The sequence below is a fragment of the Triticum aestivum genome, chromosome 4B (assembly GCF_018294505.1).
Source record: "Triticum aestivum cultivar Chinese Spring chromosome 4B, IWGSC CS RefSeq v2.1, whole genome shotgun sequence".
NCBI classification, from domain to species: domain Eukaryota; kingdom Viridiplantae; phylum Streptophyta; class Magnoliopsida; order Poales; family Poaceae; genus Triticum; species Triticum aestivum.
The window spans coordinates 53,030,892-53,045,352 of NC_057804.1; positions in this window are offsets into that span (position 1 = coordinate 53,030,892).

Below are 14,461 nucleotides of genomic sequence, written 5' to 3' on the forward strand. Positions count from 1 at the left end.
CTAGATGAACAGGACACCAATCGACCGAGCCAGTTGGGGCTGGATGAACAGGACCCCGTGGAGGGCTGGATGAACAATAGATAATGGAGGGGTGGATGAACAGTAGCCCGTGGAGGGGTGGTTGATCAGGAGCCCGTGGAGAGGGGTGGTTGAATAGTAGTCGGTGGAGTAGCGCGCGGTGGAGGCTGGATGAACAAGAGCCCGTGGATGAACAGTCGCAGGTGGAGGCTGGAGGAGATCAACGGTGGATGAACAATAGCCTGTGGAGGCTGGAGCAGGTCGACGGTGGAGATGAACAGTATCCCGCGGAGTCCCGTTTTGCGGTACGCCATACCCCTCCCGATGAACAAGACCCCCGTTTTGACAGTAGCGCTCCAACACAAGTCCGTTTCGTCCATTTTGCGATACGCCACACCCCTCCCGATCAACAGGACCCCCGTTTCGACCATAGGAGGTCCATTTCCTCTGTTTTGCGGTACGCCAGACCCCTCCTGATGAACAGGATCCCGTTTCGAACGTGGCCTGTCAAACACAAGGCTGTTTCCTCCGTTGTGTGGTACGCCAGGCCTCGTTTCCATCGCCTGTTCCGTCCAGGCCCTCCCGATTAACACGACGACGCATTCCGTTCTGACCCAGCCGGTTGGCTCCCCATGAACACGACAACGATGTTGTTTCTCTGTTCCGACCCAGCCATGTACATGAGCCCTAGCCATACATATGTGCGAGTAGGCATTCAAGACTCCACCCGTATGTACGTACGTGGCCGTATTTTCTTTCTTGCACACTGGACGCTTTACGTACGTGTACATGCTACGTGCACACCTCTACTACGACACGTGCGCGCCTCTACTAAGACACGTCCGTGCCTCTACATCGACCAGTATGTACATACATGTTCACGACCAGAATGACAACGCTACGTACGCTTCGACCAGGTGGGTCCCGAGTGTCAGGCACTTCCTTGCGTGCGAAGATGTAGCTGGTGGGTCCCAGACGTCAGGGGCGAATTGTTTTTTTTGCCCGGATGCACTTCCTTGCGTGCGAAGATGTAGCTGGTGGGTCCCAGCAGTCAGGGGCGAAACGTTTTTTTTTCACAAAATAAGGTGGCCCATCCGGTGGGTCCCTGCTGTCAGGTGGAGGAATAATTATGTTGCGTGTAATAATGAGGCACTTCCTTGCGGCCGCCGTAGACCCAGCTGTCAGCCTCTCCACGTATAGTACTCTTCTGATGGAAGTCGTTCCTTGATCACGTTGACCACACCGCGCCGAGAGCACCAGGGCGGTGGATGACGGCGAGGCCTAGGAAGGGGACAACGCGGAGCCGGGGAAGACGCGGTAGTGGATGCCCACGCATAGAGGAGTATGAGGATTCACTCGTTCGGCTGCGGTGTGAGGCTGCCGTCGCTGCAGAATAACAGGGGGTGTGGGTGAGTAGAGTGATGGCCTGGCCAGCGGCAGGAGTAGTAGGGGGCGGTGAGGCCTCCAAGGCATCACAACCGGCCACGGGAGGCAAGAGCACGCAGCACGACCGGCGCTGCTTTGGGCGGCTGGAGCAAGAAGACCAGAGGTTGAAGAAGCACTACAGCCGTTGGCTGGACATCGTACAGTCACTGGAGCTAGAATCGTTCATATTGACTAAGTTGACAAAGCCCTCCACCCCCATCAACTTAGTAGGCCCACAAGTCAGCCTCCCACCAAGGTGGGTCCCAGCTAGTAGGGGGAGTATTCATTTTTTTGCTTAATAAGGAGGCACTTCCGGTGGGTCGGAGCTGACAGCGGGAGGAATGTTTTTTTTGTGAAATACGGTGGCCCGTCAGGTGGGTCCCAGCAGTCAGGGGGAAATGTTTTTTTCGAAAAATACGGTGGCCCGTCCAGTGGGTCCCTGCTGTCAGGTGGAGGAATCATTATTTTCTGTGTAATAAGGAGGCACTTCCTTGCTGCACCCGTGGACCCAGCTGTCAGCCTCTCCACGTACAGTACACTTCCGATGGAAGTCGTTCCTTGACCATGTTGACCACGCCGCATTCTGTTGCATGCATGCGTCCATGGGCGTGGTGCGTCCCCACTGTCAGCCTCTCATGTATAGCATCTTCCGATGACTCTCGGTTGTTGACCACGTTGACCACACCGTGCCGAGCGCACCAAGGCCTGTGGACAACGGCGAGGCCCCAGACTGGAACGACCCGGAGATGGGGAAGACGGGGCAGTGGAGTCGCAGATGGAGAGGAGTGGGAAACTTGACTGCTTCGGGTTCGCGGCAGCACAGCCGCGGTGCCGCCCACCGAAGACAGGAGCAAGAACAGAGGTTGAAGAAGGAGCATGGTTGTTGGATTAACATCCAATGGTCCAGGTGCTAGAATCATTTGTTGATTAAGTTGACAAAGCCCTGCGTACACGTCCGCTTAGTAGGCCCACAAGTCGGCCACCAAATCTGACGGGTCCCAGCTGTCAACGGGATGAATCATTTTTTTCGCAAAACAAGGAGGCACTTCCTTCCATGCGAGGATACAACCGGTGGGTCCTAGCTGTCAGGTGGAGGAAACATTTTTTCAGCTTAATGAGGAGGAACTTTCCTTGCATGCGACCATGGACCTCGTGGGTCCCAGCCGTCAGGCTCTCCACGTACAGTCCACTTCCGATGACTCTCCTTGGTTGACCACGCCGCACTGAGCGCAGCGAGGCGGTGAACGGCGGTGAGGCCCTGGACGGGAACGACTCAGAGATGGGAAGACGTGGTAGTGGAGTCGCAGATTGAGAGGAGGAGAAGGGTTATAACTGGTTCTGCTGTGGCATGGGGCTGCAGTCGGTGGAGAATAACAGGAGGTGTGGAGAGGTGGAGGGATAGCCTGGCCGGCGGTGGGGTAGCGCTTCACAGCGATGCGTGCTAAGCATAGCCGCTAGCTGCCGGAGGTCGGACCAGGCGATCCCGGCGACGTTGGAGGAAGGAGACGAGAGATTGAAGGTGCATGCCGGCCGTTGGATATAAATCCAATGGTTGTGGATGTCACAATCATTTGTTGACCAAGTTGACAACGCCCTGCGTAGGCTTCGACCTATTGGCCCACATGTCAGCCTGCAAAAATATGGCATATATTTAACCCATGTTTTCTAGAATGTACAGTCCATTTGCTGGGCTGGGTGAACAAATAATTTCGCGTCAATCAGGCCCATTTATATTTTCTAAGAAATCCCAACCCATTTGCAGTTCCTTGAAATACACAAATTAGCTGGGCTCGTTATATATATAATGTTATGTTAGAAGGAGCAATTAATATCAAAGAATAAACCGGAGAGGCACATTATATATATATATATATATATATATAATTAACAAATTAACGAGTTCTTGCTAAAAAAATGAGCACCTTATTATTAAATTGGTCCTTAAAATCTTCGTAAGCTTTTGTACGCAATCACCAGGATTTTCCTTGCCCGTGAGTCAAAAACAACAAGGATTTTCCTTCCCAACTTCTGTTAAACATTTACTTTCATAAGTTAATAACACGTGGGATGTTTTTATAATGTATATATAAGTCTCTATAAAATATACGATAATAATAATAATATAAATATATATAATGTGGTTAGAAAGGAAAACATAAATTGGACACATCATTATTATTCTTATATATAGATAAATAGAACAGGGACCTGTGTTTTATTAAAAAAATACATTGGGCTACCGATCTTTAAGAAGCCCATAGGCCGGTATGGACCTCAAAAATAAGTTGAAACCACTGTCTCCGTATGTCATGGGATACACATGTTAAAATAGAAAACCTAGGCCTAGCTGATACTTGTTCGCCCTCTGGAAAAAAATGATACCAGATCCCCGAGCAAACTGGATTAAAGAGGGGGCTAGCGGCACGACTGAAGAAGCACATTAGGAGCGATTTTTTTTCTTCAGTGGATGGCTCTCGATAGCGTTTTTTACTTGCCTCTGCACCACACAACTTGTATTTTTAGCCTCCCAGTCCGTCGTGGTGGACCAGCAGCCCATTTGCTGGGCGGGCCAACCTACAGAAACCAGCACTCGATTTTTCATCAAGCCCCAAAAACAACGCAGTACTATGTTTGTTTTGAGGCCGAAAACATTACGGGAGGGGTTGAGCGGGGGAGAGGGGAAGATAGAGTAATAAAAAGATTAAAAAGAGCTGATGCACTATTGCTACCCTAACAAAGCAGGTGCAATTCTTCTCGGGAAGAAGGTGTGCCGTTGACACCCACACGTCACATACCCCACAGTAGGCATACTAACAAGTTCACACAATAAGACAACAGAAACGGTAAACATTCGTATCAAACTCAGGTTCACATGACATATTCATATTCATAGCCAACATTCACTATCAACAACTCAAAAGATTCATATATACGCAAGCTCAGCATATCTATGCATCCAAATGATTGATATATCACACGACAATATTCATACATATTTCACAAAAAGATTCAGATATACACATGTTCAATATGTTTATGCATCCAAATGATTGAGATCACAGCCAATATGATCCATGGACGAACTTTAATTACCTAGGGTGCAGACTGGTAGATGGTGTTCAGTCGGAGGTACTTCTTGCTAAAATTAATTCTTGCACGAGTAAACTTTTGAGTACATAAGAGGCAACACAAACAATCTGAACTTTGCTTGTAGGTTTATCCTCAAATAGTGGCCTCGTGCCGAACGAGGTTTGAGCAACTTGGCCACTACTTTCATCCAACTAGTTTACTGGCTCATCTTGGTCCTCTAGCTCACCAAAATTCTACATTGCAGACGAGAAAGGAGGCAATTGAGAAAATGAACCACCCAAATTTTTTGTGCAGTTCAACTAAAATGGAGCATCCCTGGCATGCAGACTGATTAAGTGCCAGATGAATATACATGTCAACCAAGTTGTCTGGAATCTTAGGACTCCATGCCATACAGTTGGCTACCATATCTGCCGATAACCAAAAGGCACAAGTTGGGATCAAAGACTGGACTGTGTTCTTCTGGGCTATGCGCCAAGCAATATTTTTGGCGTTCACTCTCCTAATACTTGGGAGTTTGACAACTGGTTGACTCCGGTTGATACTCGAGTGAATATATGCAATTCTTGTCAACATCGATGCTTGTCTGAGTGAACTTTGGAGTACATAGCAGTAGCATAAGTATCTGTCCATCTAATCATTTTGTGCAGTTCTACTGAAATCACCCAATGCAATGATTTGCCTGCGAGTTCAGGCTCCAAGTTACTCCTTTATAAAATCGGCAAACAGTAGCACAATACCAAATTACCAATACATGACAAGCACAATAATCAGGATAAAGAACAGTACCAACCTGTGTGAGGTAGCATATGAATTACTATTGCCTTTGACTGGAAGCCGAGATAAGCGAAGCGACTGACGGCAAAGGAAGAAAGCAAGCCGAGATTAGCGACCAACAAGAAAGGACGAAAGCTGTCGAGGCAATGAAGCACCCAAAGTTTTTGTGTAGTTCCACCAAAATCGAGCATCCCTGTTGGAACATATATTGAGAGAGTGAGATTACTGTAATAGTGGGACTAGTTGATGAAACATACACTAAAAAATAGAAGCACCCTCATTATCTTAATGGGTAAAGTTAGCAACATAGTAGTCTTGCTTAAAGAGAGGTATTAGTTTATTTAATCAGTGCCAATTAGCTCAACACTCAAAGCATTGCCATTTATCATAGGTTGCAAAAATTTAACGTGCAAAGATAAAGGAGTTTCTCATGACAGTAGCATGATACAAATAGAGATGACAGCAAACTAATATGGATGAAGGCCTTAGGCCCGTACCAACCTGAGAAAAAAGCTTATTCATGTAGTCCCATAAGAGATGATAAAGCACTCACTGGAATCACTTAATAGTATATATTTTTGTGCACTTCAAATGTATGGTTGATATCACTCTTGTTTACTAGTGCTGAGATTATATCGAAAGATTATCAAGAACTTCCAACAGAGTTAAAGCACTAGCTGGGATACAGTTCATTGTATTGTCTTGTGTAGTTCCACTAAAATGTATGATTGGCACAACATGATCCCTGTTTGCACAAGTTGGAACAAGGTAGCTTAGTGAGAAAGGATAGGAAGACATTAGCATATTACTCTAACAGTAGCATCAAATCCATGATGGACAATACGCAAAACATTGCCTCATTGAACCAATGGCAATAAATTGACATGCAAAACAATAGCACTATTATGTCATGACACTAATAATATTCCCTCCCTGCTCCACCACATGATCCACCTCCATAGACAAACATACACACATACATGATTCATCATAGGGTCCTACTAAAGATTTGTTTAACTCCGACAGGAAAATTAGGCAGCAATAAATTAGTGGTACTTAAGTGCTCCTAATTAATTAAGCGAGACAGCACAAGTGGAAGGGCTCCCTGGAGGATCGTCTCACATGTAAGGTAGTCATTGCCGGAGCCCTTGAATGGCCTCAAGTAAGGCCTCTGGCTTCAGCAAGATCGCCTTGGCACTGTTTATTCTTCTTCTTCTTCCTCTTCATGCTCTATTTCTCTTTCTCCTCACCAGTTGTTGAAACCAAGTACATGATTGGCCTTCTATTTCAGAATTGGTTTTGTCAGTGAGGGAGTACAAGTGTACTAGTAAAAATAGCATTATTTTCTCATGGCAGTCGGAAAATAGAGATGAACACATGCATTAAATATCATTCTTACCTAAAGGAAGGTTATGGCGCCAATATGGATGAAGAGGATTGGAACAGAGATCTCCCTTTGTGCAGTTCCACCGAAATGAACCAACAACTCCATTCAGACATTCCAGTTAAACAACACAAAAGTCACTTCTTTTAAGAAGAGTTTTGTGCAGTGCACCAAAAGGTCACAACAGCAACCAGGTGAATTGGATATCCCTGTTTGAACAAAAAGGTAGAGAGGAAACAGTCAGAGTCTCAAACAATTATAGGCAAAAACATTTGGCTAAACTTGTCATGGCTTATAACAGTGGCATGGCTTCATTTTTACCAGGGACATTAGATTAAGAACAACTAAATATTTGGTATAAGGACATGGGACAGTGGGTGCACCAACAGTCCAGCACCATGTACCTAAACAGGGGCATAAAGTGGTGATTCATAGTTTGTTGCCCCGAGAAACAAACATCCAAGAAACATATCTGGGTTGGTCCCATTTTTGTTCACTCTAGCCACCTACTCCTATGTGTGGATAGCAAGTCTAGTCCTGGTCATACCACTGTGTATAGCGTTACCCCTATATTTCCCTTTTCGACCAAGAGACCGGTTGGATGACTAGTCTGTACTACTTTCACCCACTTTCCTTCCTGTTTGTACCAAGTCCGATGTGCATACTAAATTCCCCCACCCCACTTTATTTCTTGTTTGAACCAAGTACTCCCTCCGTCCGGAATTACTTGTCATCAAAATGGATGTGTCTAGAACTAAAATACATCTAGATACATCCATTTCAATGACAAGTATTTCTGGACGGAGGGAGTACAAGATTCGACTCCATGAAGTAGCTTTACCTCTAACAATAGAAGAAGAAAAATAGGTGGCATTGGACCATCCGATCGAGAGGGGCTGAGAGGTAGGAAATGATGCACATGCAGCAACGTAGCAAGCTGGGGAAGTAGAGATAAGGCGGTTTTGAACGAAGATATACCTGAAGGTCATCGGGATGTGGATAGGTGGGCGGCGGGAGGCCGGATCCGCCCACAGGCAACGACGAAGGGATCGGAGGACCTCCCACGCCGGTGCTCGGCCAGAGATAATGGTGCGGCCGACAGTGGGTCTCCTCCCTCGCTGTCGACGACTGCCTAAATGCTGCCCCTCTCCCCTTCACCGGTGGAGGGGGATACGTCCGGATCTGTAGCCAGTAGTGAGGATAGAAAGACAGTGTTTTTTGAAGGGAGAAAGATAGTTTTACCACCCCTATCTTGTTTAGATCTGGAGACGATGAGATTGTGTGAATAGAGCAACCCTAGCAAGCAAGCGCGGAGGCTGTGGCTTGTATATACATAGTGGGGTACTTTTCCTTTTTCACTCCATCGAAACAATCGTTTAAAATTGTGTACTACATGTGAGGTCGCGATTTTTTTAGTTGTTGATTGTGTTTTGAGATAGCTACCCGCTTGTTCCAAGTGGTGTTACGGTGTGCCAGGTCGCACTTTGTATAGTTCAAGTCTGGTACTACAAGTCCCTCCATTAATTGAACAACCACCCCCTCATAAAAATTGTGAACAAGCCCATGGCTAAAATTAGCTGAAACGTGGGTTGCCCCAACATGCATTATTATTTATATTTTCTACTCCCTCAGTTCCTAAATATAAGTCTTTTTTATTAGCCACACCTAAGACAAGATTTTTTTTTTATTAGCAGTGAACCCCACATGTCATAGACACAAAAATTGTGGCAATATTCCCTTAGGCAAGCCAAAGTGTGTCTAACAATTTGAGCAAATCAAGTTAGGCAAGTGTGGCAAGTGTGGGAAAAATAATGTGGCAACATAAGACAAACATAGTCACAATCCAAACAACCCCGTAATTTTTTGTGACATGCATGAAAATTTGGTTAGTTAAATTTATAGTCAAAATTTGGCAAGGTGCATCAAATCAACACATGCAAGTATCAAAAGGAAAGTCACGGCATGCATGCATGCGTTGTACTCCCTACGTTTCCAAGTATAAGTCTTTTTAGAGATTGCAACAAGTGACTACATACGAAGCAGAATATGTCTACATACATCCGTATGTTGTAGTCCATTTGAAATGTGTAAAAAGACTTATATCGAGTGCAGTACTTTGATGTGTCGCGTCAACTTGTACAAGACCAAGAAGTTTGATTACTACAATGCCCTCTCCCTCGCGGACTGAGCTCCAATGCCTTAACTGCACCTGCCTTTGGCTGCATGACACGAGGGCTGTCGGTGTCAAAACCGGCGGATTTCGGGTAGGGGGTCCCGAACTGTGCGTCTAGGCGGATGGTAACAGGAGACAAGGGACACGATGTTTTACCCAGGTTCGGGCCCTCTTGATGGAGGTAAAACCCTACGTCCTGCTTGATTAATATTGATGATGTGTGTTACAAGAGTGGATCTACCACGAGATGAAGGAGGCTAAACCCTAGAAGCTAGCCTATGGTATGATTGTTGTTCGTCCTATGGACTAAAGCCATCCGGTTTATATAGACACCGAAGAGGGCTAGGGTTACACAGAGTCGGTTACAATGGTAGGAAATCTACATATCCGTATCGCCAAGCTTGCCTTCCACGCCAAGGAAAGTCCCATCCGGACACGGGACGAAGTCTTCAATCTTGTATCTTCATAGTCTTGGAGTCTGGCGGATCATGATAGTTCGGCTATCCGGACACCCCCTAGTTCGGAACTCCCTCAGTAGCCCCTGAACCAGGCTTCAATGACGACGAGTCCGGTGCGCATGTTGTCTTCGGCATTGCAAGGCGGGTTCTTCCTCTGAATAATTTATAGAAGATTGTGAACACCAGGATAGTGTCCGGCTCTGCAAAAATAAATTCCACGTACCCCCGTAGAGAGAATAATATTACACAAGTTCAATCTGCTGACGTATTTTGTGGCGTGATGTCACACCATTACCAAGCCTTTACTCGAATTGTTTTTATTGTGTCACCTCAGCACGTTTAGCGAGGCGGTTTCCTTGGCATGTCTTGTCGAAGCAGAGATCGTGTTCCCCTTATTCCGGGATTCCCATCAATACGGACGTGGGTAACCCAACCGCGCCCGTTGCCACGCCCCCTCCATCGAAGGCGGGTTCCAAACGGTCATGGGGATGGCTCTTGGTATTCTCCCTCTTTATAATGAGACCAAGGCCCGTTCTTTTCCTTCAATCCTCTATCGAATCCGCCCCTCACCCCGAGTTCCAACACCCAGGGCTCCATATTCGGGTACCTTCGATCTTCGACAATGTCCGGCCTCGACCTACGAGGCCGGTGGATGCCCTCCTCCATCACGGAAGAGGACGTGCTAAAGCTAAGAGACGCCAGGTACTTAACCTACAAGATTTCGCATAGGCTGTCTACCCGAGGGCAAGTTATTCCTACTCCCGAGCTTGGCGAGAGCGTCGTGTTCGTGCCTCACCTCTGTCGGGGTTTAGGCATCCCAACGGATCCCTTTGTGAGGGGGCTCATGTTTTACTATGGGCTGGAATTCCATGACTTGGCTCCGGAGTCTATCCTCCACATCTCATCATTCATTGTCGTCTGCGAAGCCTTCCTCCGCACTACCCCTCACTTCGGCTTGTGGCTCAAAACCTTCAACGTGGAGCCGAAGATGATTGAGGGGCGTCAGGCGGAATGCGGCGGGGCGGTTATAAGCAAGAGGGCCGATGCTCCATGGCCCGAGGCCTCTTTTCAGGAGGAGCTCGGCTTGTGGCAATAGCAGTGGTTCTATATCACCGCTCCCAGGGGCAGCAGGCAGAGGCTGCCGCCCGTCTTCCGCTTGGGCCCCACACAGCGGCTGACGTCATGGGTCAACAAGGGGCATGACTGGGGGCCGTTCAAGGACGTTTCCCTGTTGCAGGACCGGATTCGAGGTCTCCAAGAAAGGGAGATCAATCTGGCCGTAGTGGTACAGGTTATGTTGATCCGGCGCTTACTGCCCTGCAAACGTCGCCCCCTCCGCCTGTGGGAATTTAATCCGGAGGGGCCACGAGCTCTTCAACACTTCATGGGTTTGACACCCGCGGATATGTACAAACTGTTCCTCGAATCGCAAGAAATGCGTCCGGAATTGACCGAGGATGCTGGCCTAAGCTGCAATCGCCCGGATACTCAAGTAAGTAGCCCTGTGTCCGGACACATCGTCCATTTATTTACTGTGGGTTTGCCTTTTAACCAGCTATCCCTTGGACAGGAGTGGATAGCGCAAGCAAAAAATTATACGGTGTCCGGCCCCCCTCCCTGAGACCACGCAGGATCCCGTGTTAATCAAAATGTTAGAGGTTGCACCTTCGGAAGAGGGCGAAGAAGGGCACAAGGGATCTACTACCTCAGCCACGGAGGCTTTCAGTAAGGGAGGAATCGAGAGTCCCTCCTTCCAGGGGGAGAAGATGGTCGCTTCCGAAGACCCGGAGGCCAATGCCTCAAAGCGGGGAAAGAAATCTGTACCGGAAGGTCCTGTGCCAGGAAGAGCCCCGACCATACTGTCTCCTCGAAGGAATCAGCCCTCTAGCGAGCCGTAAGTAAAAAAGGGGAATTTGTGTAATAGTGAACATCCCTGTTTAATTTCCAAGGGTAACCGAAGTTTTCACCTTGTAGTTCGGATCTCAGCCCATCTCAGCACAGCTCATCTTCGGGAGACCTTCGTCCGGAGATGATGGAGAGCGAAACGCCTCCATCTGCCGCCCCATCGTGCGGGGCGGACGACCCTGAGGTGTCGTCGCGGAGGGTCTCCCCGAGTCCGGTGGGGCCAGAAAGTTCGGCACCCATTGGAGTACGGCCAGTGGAGCTGCAAGATTTGCTTAAGAGGGCGTCCATCTCAGAAGATCGCCGCACATTAATGAGTATGGTGATTGAGAGGATCTCATACGCCGAAAGCGGGTTGTGTGAGGCCGTCGGAAGTTTGCTGACGGGATTTGAGGTACGCAAAAAATGATATACCATTTGACAGGTTTTTGCACATGAAGTGCGGCCTGTATAGATAGTAGCCCCTGGGACTTGGTATGCTGTCGAAAATGGCAGCATGCCGAGGATCGTAATCTTAGTTATAGAATGTCGCCTTTCCTATGCAGGTGGCAGAACGTTCGGTGGCCAGCCGGACTGATGGAGTTGCCGAGCTTAAGAGGCAACTCGACATTGCGGATGCAGACATCTCGCTGGTCAATAAACGACCTGATGAGTCACAAGGTATATGGTTGCTCTGCGGTCGCGTAGTAAGGGAGCTGACGCCCATTCCTTACAATTTGTATGCCTGATGCAGATAGTGCCGCTGCTGTGGAAGGCCTTCGAGCAGAACTTGCTCGGGCCAAGGAGCAAGCCAGAAAAAGCGAGGTGGCTGCCTCGAAGGCAGCGGAAGAGCTAGAAGCCAAGAGGGCTGCTCACTGCCGAAGCAGGGAGGAGATGTCCGGAATGGCCACGAAGTTAAAAGTTGCTACCGACCACCTGGAGGTTCTTGAAAGAGAACGCCGAGCGGAGCAAGAGGACCTGAAGAAGGCCGACGCCGAAGCCAAGGATGACCGTAGTGCGATGCAGGCTATGAAGGAGGAACTGCGTCAGGTCGGAGACATTGTGGCTGGAAAGCCCTTTATGCTGCGTAGGAAGTTCACGGATCCGAAGTATGCTCAGCTGGGCCGATTGTACGGTGTGGAGGATCCTTATCTGGACTTAGCGGCGAGTGCGGCGGACGCAGTCATGCACTTTTGAAGCCAGAAGGATCACGAAATGGAAGAGCTTTTCTGGTCTCAATTCCATAGTCCGGAGCGTCCACTTCCGTTGAGTGATCAGCTGGTTGAGTGGGCTGAGCTGAATAGATTGTCCGGACTTGCCATGACGGATGTAGTCGCTCATCTGTGGCCGAAAGGGCCCAAGCCGAAGAGTTATTTTGGCTTGTTGCAGCAGTTCCTTGGGGCGGTGCCGCGCATTGGGGCGATGAAGCGGTCGGCATGCATAGAAGGTGCACGGATGGCTCTCGCCCGTGGTAAGACATACTGGGCGGAGATGGATGCCACCGCTGTTGCATCCCGGGGTTCGGACAAAAGCCGATTCCCCACCGAGCACTATTTTGAGGAAGTCCTGCAGGGCGCTCGTTTAATAGTCGCAGTGCTTGAAAGATGTTATGTTTGATTGACATGTATGATTTCCGAGATCAAGTTTATAATGCAATAAGTTTTTATACTTGTGCGTTCAATTATTTGAACTATCTCCTGTGCGGCCGTATATGTATGAATAACCTGAAAGTTGCAGTCTTTGGCTTCAGCCCCCACGCACATGGTGCGGGGGTGTTTGCGAAAAGAAAAGCGCTTTTTCACACTTAATCCAACATCTTGGTCCTTTTAGGGAGGTGATAGCGTAGCAAACTAGGCAATCGGACTATAATGCTTTATCACTTTCACTTAGCCATAGGAGCTCGAATGTGGGGCTACTATATAGCCCCTAACGGCACCGCTCTTCTCCGAACTTTGGGGCGCGTATGTGCCTGACCGGGAAGCGGTCCTTCATCAAAGCGGAGGAATTCTAAACATTCCAAAGGTCGATCGAGTGGTTGACCAGTCTCTCGCTATATCATGACAGTCAGTTTTCGGCTTTCTCTACTGAGGTGCTCGCCCGGCCGAACCGGGGCACAATCGCAGTAGTTCTCCTGGTGCCACATTAGCCGATGATTTGGAACGTAAGGCAGCAAAACACAGGAGCCGGACCAACCCAACATTTGACCAAAGACATGATTCGGAGCTGATGCATATAAGGCCTAACTCGAGACGCCAAACACTCCCTGAGGTGTTCGGTCTTTATGATATTGGGCAGAACAATGCCCTAAGCCCCTAGTGTCCAGGTACGGGCGGGAACTTCTGACGCAGCCGATGCCAAAACGCCAGCCTCCTCCTCGGTTATGGTGGGAAACCAGGGGATGTGTATCAACAAGAGACAATAAGAAAGGTTTAAGCAGGGTCTTAATCTGAAAAGAATCCTTGCAACGGGTCCCTGCTGCACGTCTGCGCCTGTGTCTCCGTTGTGCTGTATCCTGGACGGGTGTAGCACATGCTTCATCTGTAAAAGAGAAGGACTTAGTTTCTAAGAAATATCATGCAAAAAATTGTATGAAATAAAGTATAATTTGGAAGATGAAGAAAGTATAATTTGGAAGATGAAGAAAGTTGAGCTTTATTGGCTCTCATCATTTATACGCGTAGCCCCTTGTAAAGGGGATATGCGGCTGGGAAGCCCCTTGTTTAGTTAAGCCGGACTCGCCTAACCGTGTCCGGGGTCTAAATGACCTGTGTTTAGGGGCCTTGACCTGCAAAGTCGGAGTGGCTGTCAAGGCAGCCCCACGCTCTCTGTGGTCGATGGACACTCGTAGTTACTCTTTAATGAGATTATGCCGCGTGGACCGGGCATTGTAAGTATAAGAGACGTGTAGTGTGGTATGGCATTAAAGCAGGCGAAAGCTTTGTGCCCCAGTAGTGCTTGATGGCCACTATGAAATGGGGTGCTGCGAAGAATGAGCCTTTCGCGACGGAGGTTGTTGGATGAACCGAACACGACCTCTAGTGGTACAGAGCCCGTATGATTGGCTTAAAGGCCTGGCATCACTCCTTTAAAGGAAGTGCTGTTATGTCGAATGTTGGTATGGTCTATCCCCATTCTGCGGACGGTCTCCTGGTATGGCAGGTGCCGCGCTCTGTTTTCGTGTTATCACATGAAGTGAGTTCACTGTTTTGGCTTCTAGTGGGAAAGTCTTCTGTTGTCCGGAGTGCTGCTTTTGGG